This window comes from Callithrix jacchus, chromosome 12 (genome assembly GCF_049354715.1).
Source record: "Callithrix jacchus isolate 240 chromosome 12, calJac240_pri, whole genome shotgun sequence".
In the NCBI taxonomy this organism is placed as follows: Eukaryota; Metazoa; Chordata; class Mammalia; order Primates; family Cebidae; genus Callithrix; species Callithrix jacchus.
Window position 1 is genome coordinate 27,452,029 of NC_133513.1, and position 18,047 is coordinate 27,470,075.

The following is an 18,047-nucleotide window of genomic DNA, read 5'->3' on the forward strand; positions in this document are numbered from 1 at the left end:
GAATATTACAAACAACTCTATGCACATAAACTAGTAAACCTGGAAGAAATGCATAAATTCATGGACACTGGCATCCTCCCAAGCCTAAACCAGGAAGAAGTCAAAACCATGCATAGACCAATAACAAGATCTGAAGTTGAGGCAGAAATTAAGAGCCTACCACACAAAAAAAGTCCAGGTTCAGATGGGTTCACAGCCAAATTCTACCAGAGACACAAAGAGGAACTGTTACCATTCCTTCTGAAACTATTCCAAATAATCCAAAAAGAGGGATTCCTTCCCAAATCATTTTATGAGACCAACATCATCCTGATACCAAACCCCAGCAGAGACTCAACAAGAAAAGAAAACTTCAGACCAATATCCATGATAACATAGATGCAAAAATCTTCAATAAAATACTGGCAAGCCAATTGCAACAACACATCAAAAAGCTTATCCACCATGATCAATTTGGATTCATCCTGGGGATGCAAGGCTGGTTCAACACACGCAAGTGTATAAATGTAATTCACCACATCAACAGAACGAAAGACAAAAACCACATGATTATCTCAATTGACGCAGAGAAGGCATTTGACAAAATTCAACAGCCCTTTATGCTAAAAACCCTCAAAAAACTAGGTATTGCTGGAATGTATCTCAAAATAATAAATGCTATTTATGGCAAACCAACAGCCAATATCATACTGAATGGGCAAAAACTGGAAGGATTCCCTTTGAAATCTGACACTAGACAAGGATGCCCTCTCTCATGACTCCTATTCAATATAGTACTGGAAGTTCTTGCCAGAGCAATCAGGCAAGAAAAAGAAATAAAGGGTATTCAAATAGGAAAGGAGGAAGCCAAATTGTCTCTATTTGCAGACGACATGATAGTGTATCTAGAAGATCCCATCGTCTCAGCCCAAAATCTCCTGAAACTGATAAGCAACTTCAGCAAAATCTCAGAATACAAAATCAATGTGCAAAAATCGCAAGCATTCCTATACACTAATAACAGACTTAAAGAGAGCCAAATCAAGAACGAACTGCCATTCACAATTGCTACAAACAGAATAAAATACCTAGGAATACAACTAACAAGGAACTTAAAGGACCCCTTCAAGGAGAACTACAAACCACTGCTCAACAAAATAAGAGAGGACTCAAACAGATGGAGAAACATCCCATGTTCATGGTTACGAAGAATCGATATCGTGAAAATAGCCATACTGCCCAAAGTAATTTTTTTTTAATTTTTTATTGCATTTTAGGTTTTGGGGTACATGTGCAGAACGTGCAAGACAGTTGCATAGGTACACACATGTCAGTGTGTTTTGCTTCCTTTCTCCCCTTCACCCACATATGTCATTTTTCCCCAGGCTATCCCTCCCCAGCTCCCCCTCCACTGGCCCTCCCCTTTTCCCCCCAATAGACCCCAGTGTTTAGTACTCCCCTCCCTGTGTCCATGTGTTCTCATTTTTCATCACCCTCCCATGAGTGAGAATATGCAGTATTTCATTTTCTGTTCTTGTGTCAGTTTCCTGACCAAAGTAATTTATGGATTCAATGCTATCCCCATCAAGCGACCAATGACCTTCTTCACAGAACTGGACAAAAACACCTTAAACTTCATGTGGAGCCAAAATAGAGCCCACATAGCCAAGTCAATTCTAAGCAAAAAGAACACAGCGGGAGGCATCACACTACCTGACTTCAAACTATACTACAAGTCTACAGTAATCAAAACAGCATGGTACTGGTACCAAAACAGAGATATAGACCAATGGAACAGAACAGAGGCCTCGGAGGCAACACAACATATCTACAACCATATGATCTTTGATAAACCTGACAAAAACAAGCAATGGGGAAAGGATTCCCTGTTTAATAAATTGTGTTGGAAAAACTGGCTAGCTATGTGCAGAAAGCAGAAACTGGACCCCTTCCTGACACCTTACACTAAAATTAACTCCAGATGGATTAAAGACTTAAACATAAGACCTAACACCATAAAAACCCTAGAAGAAAATCTAGGCAAAACCATTCAGGACATAGGAGTAGGCAAGGACTTCATGAACAAAACACCAAAAGCATTGGCAACAAAAGCCAAAATAAACAAATGGGACCTAATCAAACTCCACAGCTTCTGAATGGCAAAAGAAACAGTCACTAGAGTGAATCGGCAACCAACAGAATGGGAAAAAAAATTTTGCAGTCTACCCATCTGACAAAGGGCTGATATCTAGAATCACAAAGAACTTAAACAGATTTACAGGAAAAAAACAACCAAGCCCATTCAAAAGTGGGCAAAGGATATGAACAGACACTTTACAAAAGAAGACATACATGAGGCCAACAAACATGAAAAAATGCTCATCATCACTGGTCATTAGAGAGATGCAAATCAAAACTACATTGAGATACCATCTCACGCCAGTTAGAATGGCAATCATTAAAAAATCTGGAGACAACAGATGCTGGAGAGGCTGAAGAGAAATAGGAACACTTTTACACTGCTGGTGGGAGTGTAAATTAGTTCAACCATTGTGGAAGACAGTGTGGTGATTCCTCAAGGACCTAGAAATAGAAATTCCATTTGACCCAGCAATCCCATTACTGGGTATATATCCAAAGGACTATAAATCGCTCTACTGTAAGGACACATGCACATGAATGTTCATTGCAGCACTGATTACAATAGCAAAGACCTGGAAACAACTAAAATGCCCATCAATGATAGACTGGACAGGGAAAATGTGGCACATATACACCATGGAATATTATGCAGCCATCAAAAACAATGATTTTGTGTCCTTTGTAGGGACATGGATGAACCTGGAGACCATCATTCTCAGCAAACTGACACAAGAACAGAAAATGAAATACCACATGTTCTCACTCAGAGGCGGGTGTTGAACAATGAGAACACATGGACACAGGGAGGGGAGTACTACACACTGGGGTCTGTTGGGGGAATAGGGGAGGGACAGCGGAGGGTGGGGAGTTGGGGAGAGATAGCAGGGGGAGAAATGCCAGATATAGGTGAAGGGGAGGAAGGCAGCAAATCACACTGCCACATGTGTACCTATGCAACTAACTTGCATGTTCTTCACATGTACCCCAAAACCTAAAATGCAATTTAAAAAGGAGGGGGGTCTTTAAAAGAAGAAGAAATACCACATTTCTATTTATCCTGGTTGTTCCAGATGCCTTAGTTGCTGCCTGTGACCTCGTTAGAAATGCAGATTCTGAGGCCTTACCCCAGACCTACATTAAAGAAGCACTCGTGCTATTTATCAATTGGCATTTTTCTGAGTCATGTAACTATCCTGTTGTAACACCCACACACATATTAAGAAACTTGGATTTTTAACGTTTGTGCAACAGAGAGCCATTGTTTGAAAGGTGGTTTTCAAGGAGTAAAGTTATGGTCAAATTGGCATTATAGTGAGATTGCTGGGATGACAGTGGCTGAAAAGAGGTGCGTCTACAAGGAGGACTGAGAAAGCAATCCAAGAGATAAATCATGAAGGCCTGAACTAAGATAGGGATGATGCAAGGTTAGATAGAAACAGTGAGACTTGGTGAGTATCTGAGCTACAGAGTCTTCAGGCCCCAGTAATCAATTGCCTATAAAGAAGATATAGAGAAATAGACTTCTAGGTTTCAAGACTGGGTACTGTGATGGTACCATATGAAGAGATGGGAGTAAAAGAAGGGAATCTTTTTTGGAGATAGGGCATATGAGATGTTCAATGGGTAGTGGAGAAGGATCTGGAGCTTGGGAAGGTTGGGCTAGAAATGGAGTTCAGGAAATCATCATAATAGAAGTAGGGATAATAGATTAACATGCTCAGAGAGAAAAGAGAAGGAAATGCTTGGAACACCAATATCCAAAAAGTGGCTTCAAAAGGGAGGCTCACAAAAGAGTTTAAGAAGGAACAACTGCAGGAGAATCAGCACAGGTTGGCACCACTAGGGCCAGGGAGGCCACTGCAAGAAGGAAGGTGTGGTCAACACTATCAAAGGTGCCATGAGTTGAGCCAGAGAAGGGTGAGCTGGGTTTAGATAATAGAGTTATTAGTGGGATTTTCCAAGTAAATTTAGGAAACTGATGGAATGAACTGGGATGGCAATAGATTGAGGAATCAGTGGGAAGATGGGGAAAGGAAGCCAGTGTCTTGGCTGTTTGTTTGTTTGTTTGTTTGAGACAGAGTCTCCCTCTGTCACCCAGGCTGGAGGGCAATGGCGCCGTCTCTTGCCTTAGTCTCCTGAGTAGCTGGAATTAGAGATGTGCACCACCATCCCCAACTAATTTTTGTGTTTTTAGTAGAGACTGGGTGTCACTGTGTCAGTCAGGCTGGTCTCGAACTCCTGACCTCATAATCCACACCCCCTTGGCCTCCCAAAGTTACAGGCATGAATCACCACATCCGGCACTTGGCTAATTTTACATGAATTTCTTGTGGTGGGAAGAAGAACAAGACAGTTGCGGTGACTGTCGATCCTGGCTGATTATAGAATCACCTGGGGGGATGTTTCAAGACCTGTTGATTCCTAGACTTCCCACCACCATGCACTGTTTTAATTGCTCTGTGATGTGGCCCAGGTGTCTTCTCTTAAGTCTGCTGAGTCGATGCTGACGTGCTTTTGATTTTGAGGATGTTTGAGCATCAGGAACGTGTGCCTTTGAGGAAACGTTGCTATAACACTCTCATTCCGTGGTGGGAGAGATTTCTGAGCACATTGAAGGGGAGATGGTCAATGGTAGAGGTAGAGGAGAAACATGCAGAAGAAATGCAAAACCATCAGTGGAGAAGAACTCCTGAAGGGGCGGGGGAGTGGATATCTGCATTGCAGGTGGATTCGCCAGACTCACTTTCTCTTCAAAATCAGAAGGAAAGAGGGAGGAGGAGGAGGATGTTGATTTGAAGCAAAAGAAAAAGATGGGAACTTTCCTGCTGACTGCAATTTCCTTCAACAGAGTAGTTTTAAAAGAGAAACTTCAGCTGAATTACATTGAAAGGAGGTTTAACTGAGCAATGAACAATTTGTGAGTCAGGCAGCGCCCCTAGAATCACAGCAGATTCAGAGAGACTCCCAGGATGACTCGTGGTCAGAACAAATTAACAGACAAAAAAAGGGAAGCGACGTACAGAAATCAGAAGTGAGGCACAGAAACTGCTGGATGTGTTACAGGTTGGTACTTGCCTTATTTGAACACAGTTTGAACACTTAGCACTGTCTGTGAGTTGTTGAACTATGGCCACAAGGATTGGCCAAGACTTAGCTGTTGTCACAGGCGCATACTCCTAAGTTAGGTTTTCAGTCCTGTCTGCCTATTAAGCTAGGTTACAGTTTGTCCACAAGGACTCAAATATAGAAGTACAGAGTCCTTCTGAGGCCATTTTTAGCTTGCTTTGACAAGAGATAAATTGTTAGTTGGCTAAGAGGGAGGGGGAAAGGGCAGCAGTGAGCTTGATAGGAAGAAAGATTTGGAGCTGCTGACTGTCCACCTGCTGGAAGAGGCATCTTCCACAGAGGCTGGAGACCAAGGATTTGCCTGCAGACGCTCCAAGGAGGGCAGGGCCTTGCTCTGTGTTGCTCCCTGCTCTACCACCAGGGTTTAATGCAGTGCACTTGATAACTATTGAGATGAAGGTGTTTGTGGTGGCACCAGTCTTCAAGTTTTATTTTAGCAGCTCCATTTGGCAGGCCAAGGATAAAAGCCCGGAAGCAATTCAGTAGAGCTGGGGTTCAGGGTTCAAGGGTAACCTGGTAGGGCATGGAAGACGTGGTAATGATCACAGAGCATCAGTTCGGCCATGCAGGAGACAGATTTTATCTTGCAGGCAAAAGGCAGACAGACCAGAGAGATAGATCTCCCTTCCCAAAGTTCACCTGGGCTTCAAAGAGATTATTTTGGAAGGGGAATGAGAGCTATTATAATCATCAAGGTGAGAGAAGAGGGATCAGATGACCCTAAGAGACCAGTTGGAAAGAGAGTCAGTTTCAACAAGACAAATCCCAAATCATTCTAAGGGATAACTATAAAAGTCAACATGGCCCAAACATGGGCCAGGCTGCTTCAAGGAACAACGAGCCCCCAGCATTCAATGGGTCTCTGTTTTTGGAGGGAAGATGAGCTAAGGTATCTGCAAATACATTCTATGAATCTGTGACAGCCAATCCACCACCCTCAGGCCCCCTCTCTGCAAGAGACCTCGTGGTCTTCGCTGCATGGGAACTGCCTCTCCTCTGGCTCACCAAATTGCTCTGCTGTATTTAAAAGCCAAAGAGGAAAATAAACCCCAACCTAAGGAAGAAGCACTGTTGGCATTAAATAAAAGGAATGTTTTTATCCTGCAATGAAAACGCTGTGATCTTGGAACACAATTTGCATAAACAGACAGTTTGGCTATAAACAACCTCACCAGTAACTGGTATTTACATATAGAACAACTCAGTCAAAACCCAATTAAAGGCTCTGATGGATTGGGGATTGTCAAAACATTTAAAAGACTTCACAGCCACCTGGCAATTTATACACCTCAGTTGGGCCAGGAGTTCCTGATTTCTCCTCCCATCTGCCCTTTCCCTTTCTCCTAGCCTCCTGCAAGACCCACTGACCCCAGCCCACCCCCTAGTTGGGCAACCTGGCCCCCAATCAGTGGGAGATACATCTGAGAGAGCCCACTGGCCCTGGGCCTTTGGGGAAGAACTAGTGGGGAAGGAACAGGGTCCAGGCTGTGGTTCCTGGCTTGCATGTAGAAAACAGAACCAAGAACTCTAGAGTGTCGGCTTATGACGCCATCAAGAGGATTAGCCCAGGTGAGGCAGGACTTCAGAAGAATCCCAGCAATAATGATACCTACAGTCAGGCCAGCTTCATGCCTAGGGTCACTCAGGGATGAGCTGCGGATTTAGACTTGGTCCTAGTCCACATGCCTTGAACCCTGGCTTCCAGGAGACTCGTGGGGAATGAGAATCCATTATTTGCTGCATCTTTTTCTCATGTTTCTAACGAAGAGGACAGAATTACGTATCCAAAAAGTCATCGCCGTCATCATTCTCTCTTTCCACCACTCAAGCGGAATGACTGTACTGTATTGACCAAGATTCTTCTGGTTGTGACAGAGAACACCACTCAAAGTGATGTAAGAACATAATAGTGATGGTAACAATATTAACAGTGATAGTGTAACGGTAACCAAGGCTTTTCTGTTTCATGTAGCCTGAAAGTACAGGAGTAGGAACGATTAGCTCCAGGCCTAGATAATGTTGTGAGATCTCAGCCTCTCTCTTCTCAATTCTCTTTTCCTCCCCGTTGGCGTCAGTTTTAGCCAGGCTCTCCCCTCATGGAGGAGTGGCCCGGGCTTACACACATTTCAGCCCTCACAGGCACAAGCAACATTAGAGAAAGAGCTGCTCTCCCCCAGTTATTCTAAACAATGGGCTGAGTGGTCAGGAGGACGGTACCTACCTGAAAATTGACTGTGGTTGGAGATATTTTAGTAAAACACACCAACCAGCCACACCTGGTTTGTATACCTACCTCCGAACCTGGGGGCATATTCAACCTGACCTCAAATGTGCAAACTGAAAATGGAGGATGGGTGATTTTCCGAGAAGAAAATCTGTCTGCTATGGAGGAATTGATGCTGGACAAGCAAGATCAGCAAAAACAACAGATGTCCTCTTCAGTGACTTTTTGGAGCTTCTATTTATATATAGAGACAGTATGGCATTCAAAATACTATCCCTAAGCTGGGCATGGTGGCTCATATCTATAATCACAGCACTTCGGGAGGCCAAGGATGGGGATCATTTGTACTCAGGAGTTTGACACCAGCCTACGCCTCATAGCAAGAACCTATCTCCAAAAACATATTTAAAAATTATCCAGGTGTGGTGACGCACACCTGTGGTCCCAGCTACTGAGGAGGCAGAAGTGGGAGGATGGCTTGAGCCCAGGAGTTGGAGGTTGCAGTGAGCTATGATCATGCCACTGCACTCCAGCCTGGGTGACAGTGAAAGACCCTTTCTCAAAAACAAAAAAGAACTGCTACCCCTCAGAATTGTGTCAAACTGGAAACAGGCCAAAAGTATTGCACAAATCCTATTATTGCTATATAACTGCTGTGGTTTTCATCTCTTTAAAGGACTCTGCCCCCGAATCCATGCCACTGTCTCTGTGATGGTTCAGGACACAATCACTCACCTACACTGTTTCAACAGCATCTTCACGGGGCTTCAACCTTCCCAGCTCTCCCTGTAGGGTGGCACCCCTTCAGTGCCTTGCAGCCAGATTAATCTTCCATTTCAGCAGAGTTCAGGGAACTACAGAGCCCAGTGGTGTTTAACTTGGCTTGCACTCAACCTCATGAATTTAAAGGCCATCTGAGCTGAACTATTCATCTGTTTCTTCTTGGCTTCCCCACAGTGAGTACATTTCCACACCCCCCTTTCAATACCCAGCCATCTGAGCTGCTTGCATATTTCTTTCTCAGAAAAGCTCAGAGGAGGATAAAAGAAAAAAAACTATAAATATATATATATATATCCAACCCAAGAATTTGGAACTCTCATTCTATTATCTCATAAAACATCATGTTCATATCATAATTTCAATCCAGAGAGAGGATTTGCTGTATGAGCTCTGAGATGCATACAAATGGCCCATCTAAACCTCTGGCTACAATAAGCAAACTTCAGAAGCCGACAGTTTACTTGATAAATACCTAATAAAGCTTAAATAATTATTGAAAGCAGACAAATGGAAGAGTGGAACAGCATGAGATGTTGTGGGGATAAATCACAGGGAAGAAGACAGAGTCCCAGACACTCAGAGGAAAGCAGACCCGGGGAGGGAGAGCGAATCAGCAGCAGAGACTTGGGACCTAGAGAGAGTCATCCAAAAGAGGGTGCCTGGGGGTGCCAAGAGATGTACGAGATGGGCTTTTGGCCCGGGGACCTTTCAATGCTCATGTTTAACCTTTCTCAGCAATTCTGGAGGAAAGAGAGTCAAGGGAGAAAATAATCCACTTTGTCATTTGTCTCTGACCACCCAGCTGCAGAAGGACCTCAGAAATTCAGATATCACATCCTACTTATACCCCAGATATCACACCCGACTTATGCCCCAGATATCACACCCCACTTATACCCCAGATATCACACCCCACTTATACCCCAGATATCACACCCGACTTATGCCACAGATATCACACACCACTTATACCCCAGATATCACACCCCACTTATACCCCAGATATCACACCCCACTTATACCCCAGATATCACACCCGACTTTTGCCCCAGATATCACACCCCACTTATACCCCAGATATCACACCTGACTTATGCCCCAGATATCACACCCCACTTATGCCCCAGATATCACACCCGACTTATGCCCCAGATATCACACCCCACTTATGCCCCAGATATCACACCCCGCTTATAACCCAGATATCACACCCCACTTATACCCCAGATATCACACTCCACTTATAACCCAGATATCACACCCTGCTTATACCCCAGATATCACACCCCGCTTATACCCCAGATATCACACCCCGCTTATAACCCAGATATCACACCCCGCTTATACCCCAGATATCACACCCGACTTATGCCCCAGATATCACACCCCACTTATACCCCAGATATCACACCCCACTTATGCCCCAGATATCACACCCCACTTATACCCCAGATATCACACCCCACTTATACCCCAGATATCACATCCCACTTATGCCCCAGATATCACACCCGACTTATGCCCCAGATATCACACCCCACTTATAACCCAGATATCACACCCCGTTTATAACCCAGATATCACACCCCGCTTATACCCCAGATATCACACCCCGTTTATAACCCAGATATCACACCCCGCTTATACCCCAGATATCACACCCCGCTTATACCCCAGATATCACACCCCACTTATACCCCAGATATCACATCCCACTTATGCCCCAGATATCACACCCCACTTATAACCCAGATATCACACCCCGTTTATAACCCAGATATCACACCCCGCTTATACCCCAGATATCACACCCCGCTTATACCCCAGATATCACACCCCGCTTATACCCCAGATATCACACCCCGCTTATAACCCAGATATCACACCCCACTTATACCCCAGATATCACACCCCACTTATACCCCAGATATCACATCCCACTTATGCCCCAGATATCACACCCGACTTATGCCCCAGATATCACACCCCACTTATGCCCCAGATATCACACCCCACTTATACCCCAGATATCAACCCCACTTATACCCCAGATATCACATCCCACTTATGCCCCAGATATCACACCCGACTTATGCCCCAGATATCACACCCCGCTTATAACCCAGATATCACACCCCGTTTATAACCCAGATATCACACCCCGCTTATACCCCAGATATCACACCCCGTTTATAACCCAGATATCACACCCCGCTTATACCCCAGATATCACACCCCGCTTATACCCCAGATACCACACCCTGCTTATACCCCAGATATCACACCCCACTTATACCCCAGATATCACACCCCACTTATAACCCAGATATCACACCCCACTTATAACCCAGATATCACACCCCACTTATAAACTCTACCTCCCAAGTCCAATCTTGAGGTTGGAGAATTCAAATCTCTCCAGAGCACCATTCAATGAACTGGAGCTACAGTAGCCATCCTCAATGGATTTCAAGAAGGTATCCCAAACTCTTCATTCATTCACTTATTCATTCGCTTATTCAACAAACACTAAGTGCCAACTACATGCTATAAACAGGAAGCTTTCAGTCTGTCCACGGATCAGTGTGGAGACATAGAATTAAACAAACAATGGTACATGCTGAAAATGGAAGCTTTGGAAGTTCATACAGTTTATTCTGGTCCGGGAATGTGAGCATTGGAAAGCCTTTCCAGAGAAAATAGCACTTGTACTGAGAGTCAAGGATAAGTAGGATTGGGGGAAAGGGGTTTGGGGCAGCAGGAATAGCAAGTGCAAAGTCCCTGGGGGGTAGGAGATTTGTGGAGAGAAATCCTGAGGTGATGAGTGGCAACTCCCACTCTCTTAGTTGTTGTAATGGAGCGAGCATAGAAAGTCAACACCAAGACAAAAGTATTCCAAATTGCAGGGTCTTTATTGCCGGTGGCCATGGAGGACTCACATCTCTCCAACCCGTGGCCCCAAAAGGGTATCAAGATCTTTTATACCCATAAAACCACCTCAGGAGTGAGGGTGAGGGGCAGGGGCGGGGGTGAGAGGCTTCAGACATTCTGAGGGCTAGTGGATTCTGTAAATCACCTCCTGGGCGGAGATGAGGGTGAGGGGCTCTGGACACTCCAGTGGATTCCTGGGCAGAGATGAGGGTGAGGGGCTCCAGACACTCCGAGGGCCAGGGGACTTTTGACATTCTGATTGTTACTTAAGTGGTTCACAAAAGTCAAGATAAGCATTTGTTTACACATTGTCTGGGTAGGGTGGAAATTGCAGACCTTAATTACTTATTACCAGTTGCAGGGGCCAAGATGGCGTGGGTTTGGACTGCTTGCCTGTCACATTTGGGTTACAGAGAGCAGTTTCAATAGAAAACCAAGGTATGGTTGAGGTGTGCAGTTTTATTGGGCTTTTACCATGTCACAAAGTGACCTCCCCACAGGATGAGTTTCTGATTCCCAAGTTTCTGAGTCCATTACCGACAAGTAGTCATTTACTAAGGTGGGTTCCCTGGTGCCCATTTTGAAGATGAGAACACTGAGCCACAGAACTGTTATGGGCTGCTTGTTTCCTGCATAGTCATAGATCGTCCTTCTGCTTTGGACCCTGTCCTCCAAACTCCCAGGCCTGTCTTTGCCTCTCACTGTTTCTCTGCCCGGCCTGGTGAACTTCCCTAATTATTCAGCATATTTCTAGGAAAAGAAGCATTCCTGTCCTGCCATATTTCCTGTTGGGAAAGGAACTCTCCTGGAGTTCCCAGTGATTTCATTCCCAGTAACTGAATGCTTCTCTAACGTCATCTCTCTAAATATTTGACTATCACTAAATACACACATACACACACACATCACAGACACAGACCACTGGCCTAGACTTCCACTGGCCTTCCACATTGTACAGGAGACCTTCCCCCTCTCTCCTGAACCCCTAACGTCGACCTCTACAGCTGCATCTACCTTCATAGCTTTATCTCCAGAGGGGGGAAGAAGGTGCAATCAGATGTAAGCCTGAAGCTAGGATAGACATTCTGCCTGTGAAATACAGAAATTACTTCGTCCCTTATTTATTCATTCTCAAAGTGAGTTAAACAAATCAGCCATACTGTGTGGAATCACAGTGTGCCCTCCTATGAAATGTACACAGTTCTGACACATCCTGCCTGCTGAAAAAGTTCTAAATACTTTACATACCCCCACATTGGGTAACAATTTACAAAGTTTTTGGGTTTTTCTTTTCTTTTTCTTTTTTTTGAGACAAAGTCTTGCTCTGTCACCAGGCTGGAGTGCAGTGGCATAACCTTGGCTCACTCTACCCTCCCTCCACCTCCTGCGTACAGGTGATTCTCCTGTCTCAGCCTCCCGATTAGCTGGGATTATAGGCATGTGCCATTACACCCAGCTAATTTTTTGTAGAGATGGGGTTTTAGTAGAGATGGGGTTTCACCATATTGGCCAGGATGGTCTCGATCTCCTGACCTCATGATCCACCTGTCTTGGCCTCCCAAAGTGCTGGGATTACAGGCATGAGCCACCACACCCAGCCTACAAAGTATTTTTTGGACATTATCATCACCAGGGCAATATAGAAGGCATCACAAGTGGCATTGTCCTGGTCCCAGTGCACAGTCTAGTTTGACATGAGCTTGGCAAGGGCTTTGGTCACAATGCAAAACTGAAGCACTGTCATCTGCCTGGGAGAGGAGTCTGGAGAGGCTCGCCTAAGCACATACCTACGGCAAAAGACTGGTTGCAAGGCTGCCCTTCGCCAGGGACCCCGTCCCAATAGGTCTTATTCAGTTTGAACAAGGCTAAGATTTTGGTAAGGGCTAGAGATTCCAGCAGGGGGTAGAAAGGAACCAAGGATGCATCTGTCACTCAAACAAAGTTGAATGATGTAAATGCCTCCATTTGCCCCTCTGACAAGGAGTGACAGTAAAGCAAAGCCAAGGTTAAATGTTTCAGAAGTCAGATTCCAGTGACTTTTGTCTTTGCAAATAAATTTTGAACAAAAGAGGACCCGACACCCTGCCCTCTGCAACATTTGACCCTTTAGAAAGTGCATCTGATGTCATTCCACAAATGCCAGACTCTACCTACAATGAGAACAATCTCAGCACAAAGGAAGTTTGGGTAGCGCCTGTGCACAATGCGTGGGCTACAGACTCACGAAACGTTCATCCGATAAATATTACCCAGAACACATTAGCTGATAACACACGCGCCCCAGAATCAATGAGGGAGTTATCTCCTCCACACAATGGGCACCAAAGGAGGAAGTTTTCAATGTCCTTCCAACACAGCCCAGCTCTTGTCAACCCTGGCATACCAGATGATTAATGCACAAGTGACTGCACATCCAGACTTCCATTCCTACGATTATGAGCACGGACCATTTTTCCCCTTTATGGATCCTCAGCACTTAACTTACTCAATGGTTTTTATTTGCATTGATCACATTTTATAGTATGATTAAATTTGTATGGAAGAGAACCAATTAGTTTTGTTTTACACTTATTGAATGCACTTTATAGTCAGACAAATTAACTCTCCACAGTTAGGTTAATTTATCCAGTGGCAGGAGGTTTGAAGGGCTGTGCAGGGTCTCATCCCCAGCTGGGAAGAGCTGGTTATGGGGGAGAGGGTCTGGAAGACTGGATGCCTCTGAGAAAGTGCCATAGGGAACTGACTGACTACTCAGGAGATCACTGAGGAAGTGGTGGGGTTTCTCTAGGAGAGTAAGCACAAGGCTTTTTGCTCCATGTAAATTTCAGGAGCCCATCAGGGCTTTGTCTGAAGAGGAAATATGTTCTCCTACAGAATGGAAAAAGCAATGGAGTAGAATTCAGTTCCTAGCACACTCCCCGCCCTAACACTTTCACCATCCTGCTGTGAGATTGGTACAACCATTTAACATCTTTGAGCCTCAGCAAACAAAGATGGTAATATGGAGGAGGAAGAGAAAGAGGAAGAAGAAGAGGAGAAATAGGAACAGAAGGAGGAGGAAGAGGAGAAAGAGGAGGAGGAGGAGGATATTCTCATCACGTATTTTCCCTGTGACCCCAGAATACTCTCAGCATGTGGCAGGCTGGCTTCCCATCACCTTTTGCCATGATCAGCAGAAGGAGATGCCAGCACCATGCTTCCTGTAAAGTCCGCAGAACCACGAGCCAACCATGAGGAAGAAGAGGAGGAAGAGAAAGAAGAGGAGGAGGAGAAGATCATCTACCCACATAACTTGCTGTGAGGGTCAAATGTGAGAGGACCTGTGAAAACAATCTGTAAACTTTAAAGCATCACCCTTATGCTAGTCTTCCTTTAAATCAAAAGTAGAAGCTGCGTAACATTGCATCTCACAAAAGCAACTTGGAATCAAAAGACCTAAGTTTGAATCTCCATGGCCTCCTGGCTGTGTGGCACTGTGGGAGTAAGTCACTTACCCTTAAGTTGCCTCGTCTGTAAGAGTGGGGATAATTATCCTAGGTTCTTGTAAACAATTCAGACCGCAGTGTTTTCCTGACTGTAGATGACAGCTCCTTTTGTCCTCCATCTCTTCCTCGGCTATATGTTTCTCCATAGCACATGTGTTAGTTCACTAGAGCTACTATAACAAAATATTGCAGGCTGAGTGGTTTAAGCAACAGAAATGTATTTCCTGCAGTTCTGAAGGCTGGAAGTCAAAGCTCAAGCTGTCAGCTGGCTTGGTTTCTTTTTTTTTTTTTTTTTTTTTTTTTTTGAAAGAAAGAAAAAAAGGAGTGAAGGAGAGGCAGAAAGGAAGAAAAAGAGGGAGAGAAAACGGGAATGTAACTTTATTCTAAAAATGGGTATTAATAATGGCCGATCAATATTTTGTGTATTTAAGGTGGAGAATGTGTATTTTGTGTATTTAAAGTGGAGAGCTCTATAAATATTTATTGAGTTTACTTGTTCTGGATCTGAGTTCAAGTCCTGGATATCCTTATTAATTTTCTGTCTCGTTGAGTCTAAATCTCTTTATGAGTCTTATGTATCTGGGTGTTAGGATCGTTAGCTCTTATTGTTGCATTGATCCTTTTACCACTGTATCTTCGTTGCTTTGAAATCTATTTTATCAGATGCGAGAATTGCAACTCCTGCTTTTTATTTATTTATTTATTTTTGCTTTCCATTTGGTTGGTAAATCTTTCTCCATCCCTTTGTTTTAAGTCTTTGTGTATTTTTGGATGTGAAATGGGTCTGGATGTAGCATATCGTTAGGTTTTGGCTGTATCTTTTGATTGGGGGATTTAGTCGACTTAAATTTAGGGTTACTGCCATTTGATGTTAACTGGCTATTTTATCCATTCATTGATGTAAGTTCAACGAATTTACAGCTGGCTTGGTTTCTTTTGAGGCCTCTCTCTGTGGCTTGCAGATGGGCCCTCTTCTCTCACGTGGTCTTTCCTCAGGTTTCATGCATACATGATGTCTCTCCTTGGTGTATCCAAATTTCCTTCTCTCTCTCTCTCTCTCTCTTTTTTTAATTTTTATTTATTTGTTTTTTTGAGAAGTCTTGCTCTTGTCGCCCAGGCTAGAGTGCAGAGGTGTGATCTTAGCTCACTGCAACCTCTGCCTCCTAGGTTCAATCAATTCACCTGCTTCAGCCTCCTGAGTAGTTGGGATTACAGGTGCCCACCACCATGCCCAGCTAATTTTTTGTATTTTTAGTAGAGATGGGGTTTCACCATGTTGGCCAGGCTGGTCTCGAACTCCTGATTATAGGCCCCCACCACCACACCTGGCCAATTTTTGTACGTTAAGTAGAGACAGGGTTTCACCATGTTAGCCAGCCTTGTCTCAAACTCCTGACCTCAGGTGATCCTCCCACCTTGGCCTCCCAAAGTGCTAGAATTACAGGTGTGAGCCACTGTGCCTGGCCTTCTTTTATTATACAGACAACGGTCTAATTGGAGTATGGTTCATCCTAACTGCCTCATTTAATTACAGGAAAGGGGTCCCAATCCAGACCCCAAGAGAGGGTTCTTGGCTCTTGCACGAGAAAGAATTCAGGCCAAGTCCACAGTGCGAAGCAAAAGCAAGCTTATTCAGAAAATAAAGTGGTGCAAGAACAGCTGCTCCACAGACAGAGTAGGGAGTTCCCAAAAGTAAGAGGAGGATCATGTCCACCCTAGGTGGACACCCTAGGTACAATACTTGTTTATATATAGGATAAAAAAAGACCATGGGGAGACATGCTCTGCTACAAGGCTTTGTGACAAAGGATTACTTTTCTTAATGGCTATATTTTATGCAAGAATCAACATTACTATCTTTAAAGCAAAATTAAGAATGTGTCTGTTCTCAAGATATCAGGATATCAGGACACCCCCCCCCCCCCCGCTCTCTCTCTCACCAGGTGACACACCAGCTTCCCCTTTGCCTTCCATGTTTGGAAGCTTCCTGGTGCCCTCACCAGAAGCAGATGCCAGCACCGTGCTTCCTGTGCAACCTGCAGAACCATGAACCAACATAAATCACTTTTCTTCATAAATTACCCAGCTTCGGGTATTTATTTATAGCAATGCAAAAACATACTAATGCAAAACTTATTTGTAATAGAGTGAAAAATGGAAATAACAATCTCTAGGCAAATGGAGAGTAAACTGACTTACCACATAGTAGGGTAGTTTTTGTCAATTCAAATGAATTCATTAGAGCTACATGCAACCAAATAAATGTCTCAGAAAGCATAATATTGATATGTACAACATAACACTATGCACACATACATATATGCACTTATGTATTTCATATGTACATATATTCATTTTTACATGCCATATATTGTGTGTCGCAAATGTATGAAAACAAGCACAAGAACATACACATCAGCCTTAGAGTAGGCTTGCCTCTGGAAAGGAAAGGCAGAAGGGTAAGGGAGGGTAGTCTTCAAGTCTATCTGTAACGTTTCTTTCCTTAACAAGGACACTCAAAGAGAATTTGGCAAATGTCAACACTTGTTGCACATTGATGGTAGGTACATAGTTCAATGTTACTTTACTTTCTGAACTTCTCCCACATTGAAGTATGTCTTCATTTTGTTTCATGTGTTTTGGTGAACAGGGGAATAAATGTGTCATCTTTAGCTGAACTCACATTAAGCTACTGGTCCTAGCTGGAGCCACATGAAACAGATTTTATTCCTCTTTTAAGCCATATGATGGTCTTCTAAGGCAAGTGGGGAGACTCCCAAGCCTTGTAACTATCAATATGAAGGGCCAGTATTTTGACTGAATTGCATCTAGACAGGCGGACTTTTACTTATTGGGTCACTCAAGATTTGTAGACTGCTGCAGTATGAATACTAATATGCTTCTCTTCTGAGCTCATTGTCTAGTGAGAGAAACAGATACATACCAGATAACCACAGTACAATGTCCAAACTGAAGAGCTTACACAAAGAGCTTTACATTAGAGGAAGATATGACTAATCCACCTTAGGAGGAAGTGAGCTAGGAGGTAGAAGCAGCTCAGCTAGAAAGAGAACCCCTAGGTGACCTTTAAGGAATGACTAGGAGGTAGGCACTATTATTGGCCATAGTTTCTAGATGAAGAGACTGAAGCTCAGAGAGGCAGGATCTCACAGTTCAGATGTGGTGAAAATAGCATTACTGGGGCCCAGGTTTTTCTGACTCCCAAGCCCATAAGCTTAACCACTATACTACATAGAAAGCTGCAGCTCTGACTGGCACAGTGGCTCACCCCTGTAATCCCAGGACGTTGGGAAACCAAGGCAGGTGGATCACAAAGTTGGGAGTTCAAGACCAGCCTGGCCAATATGGTGAAACCC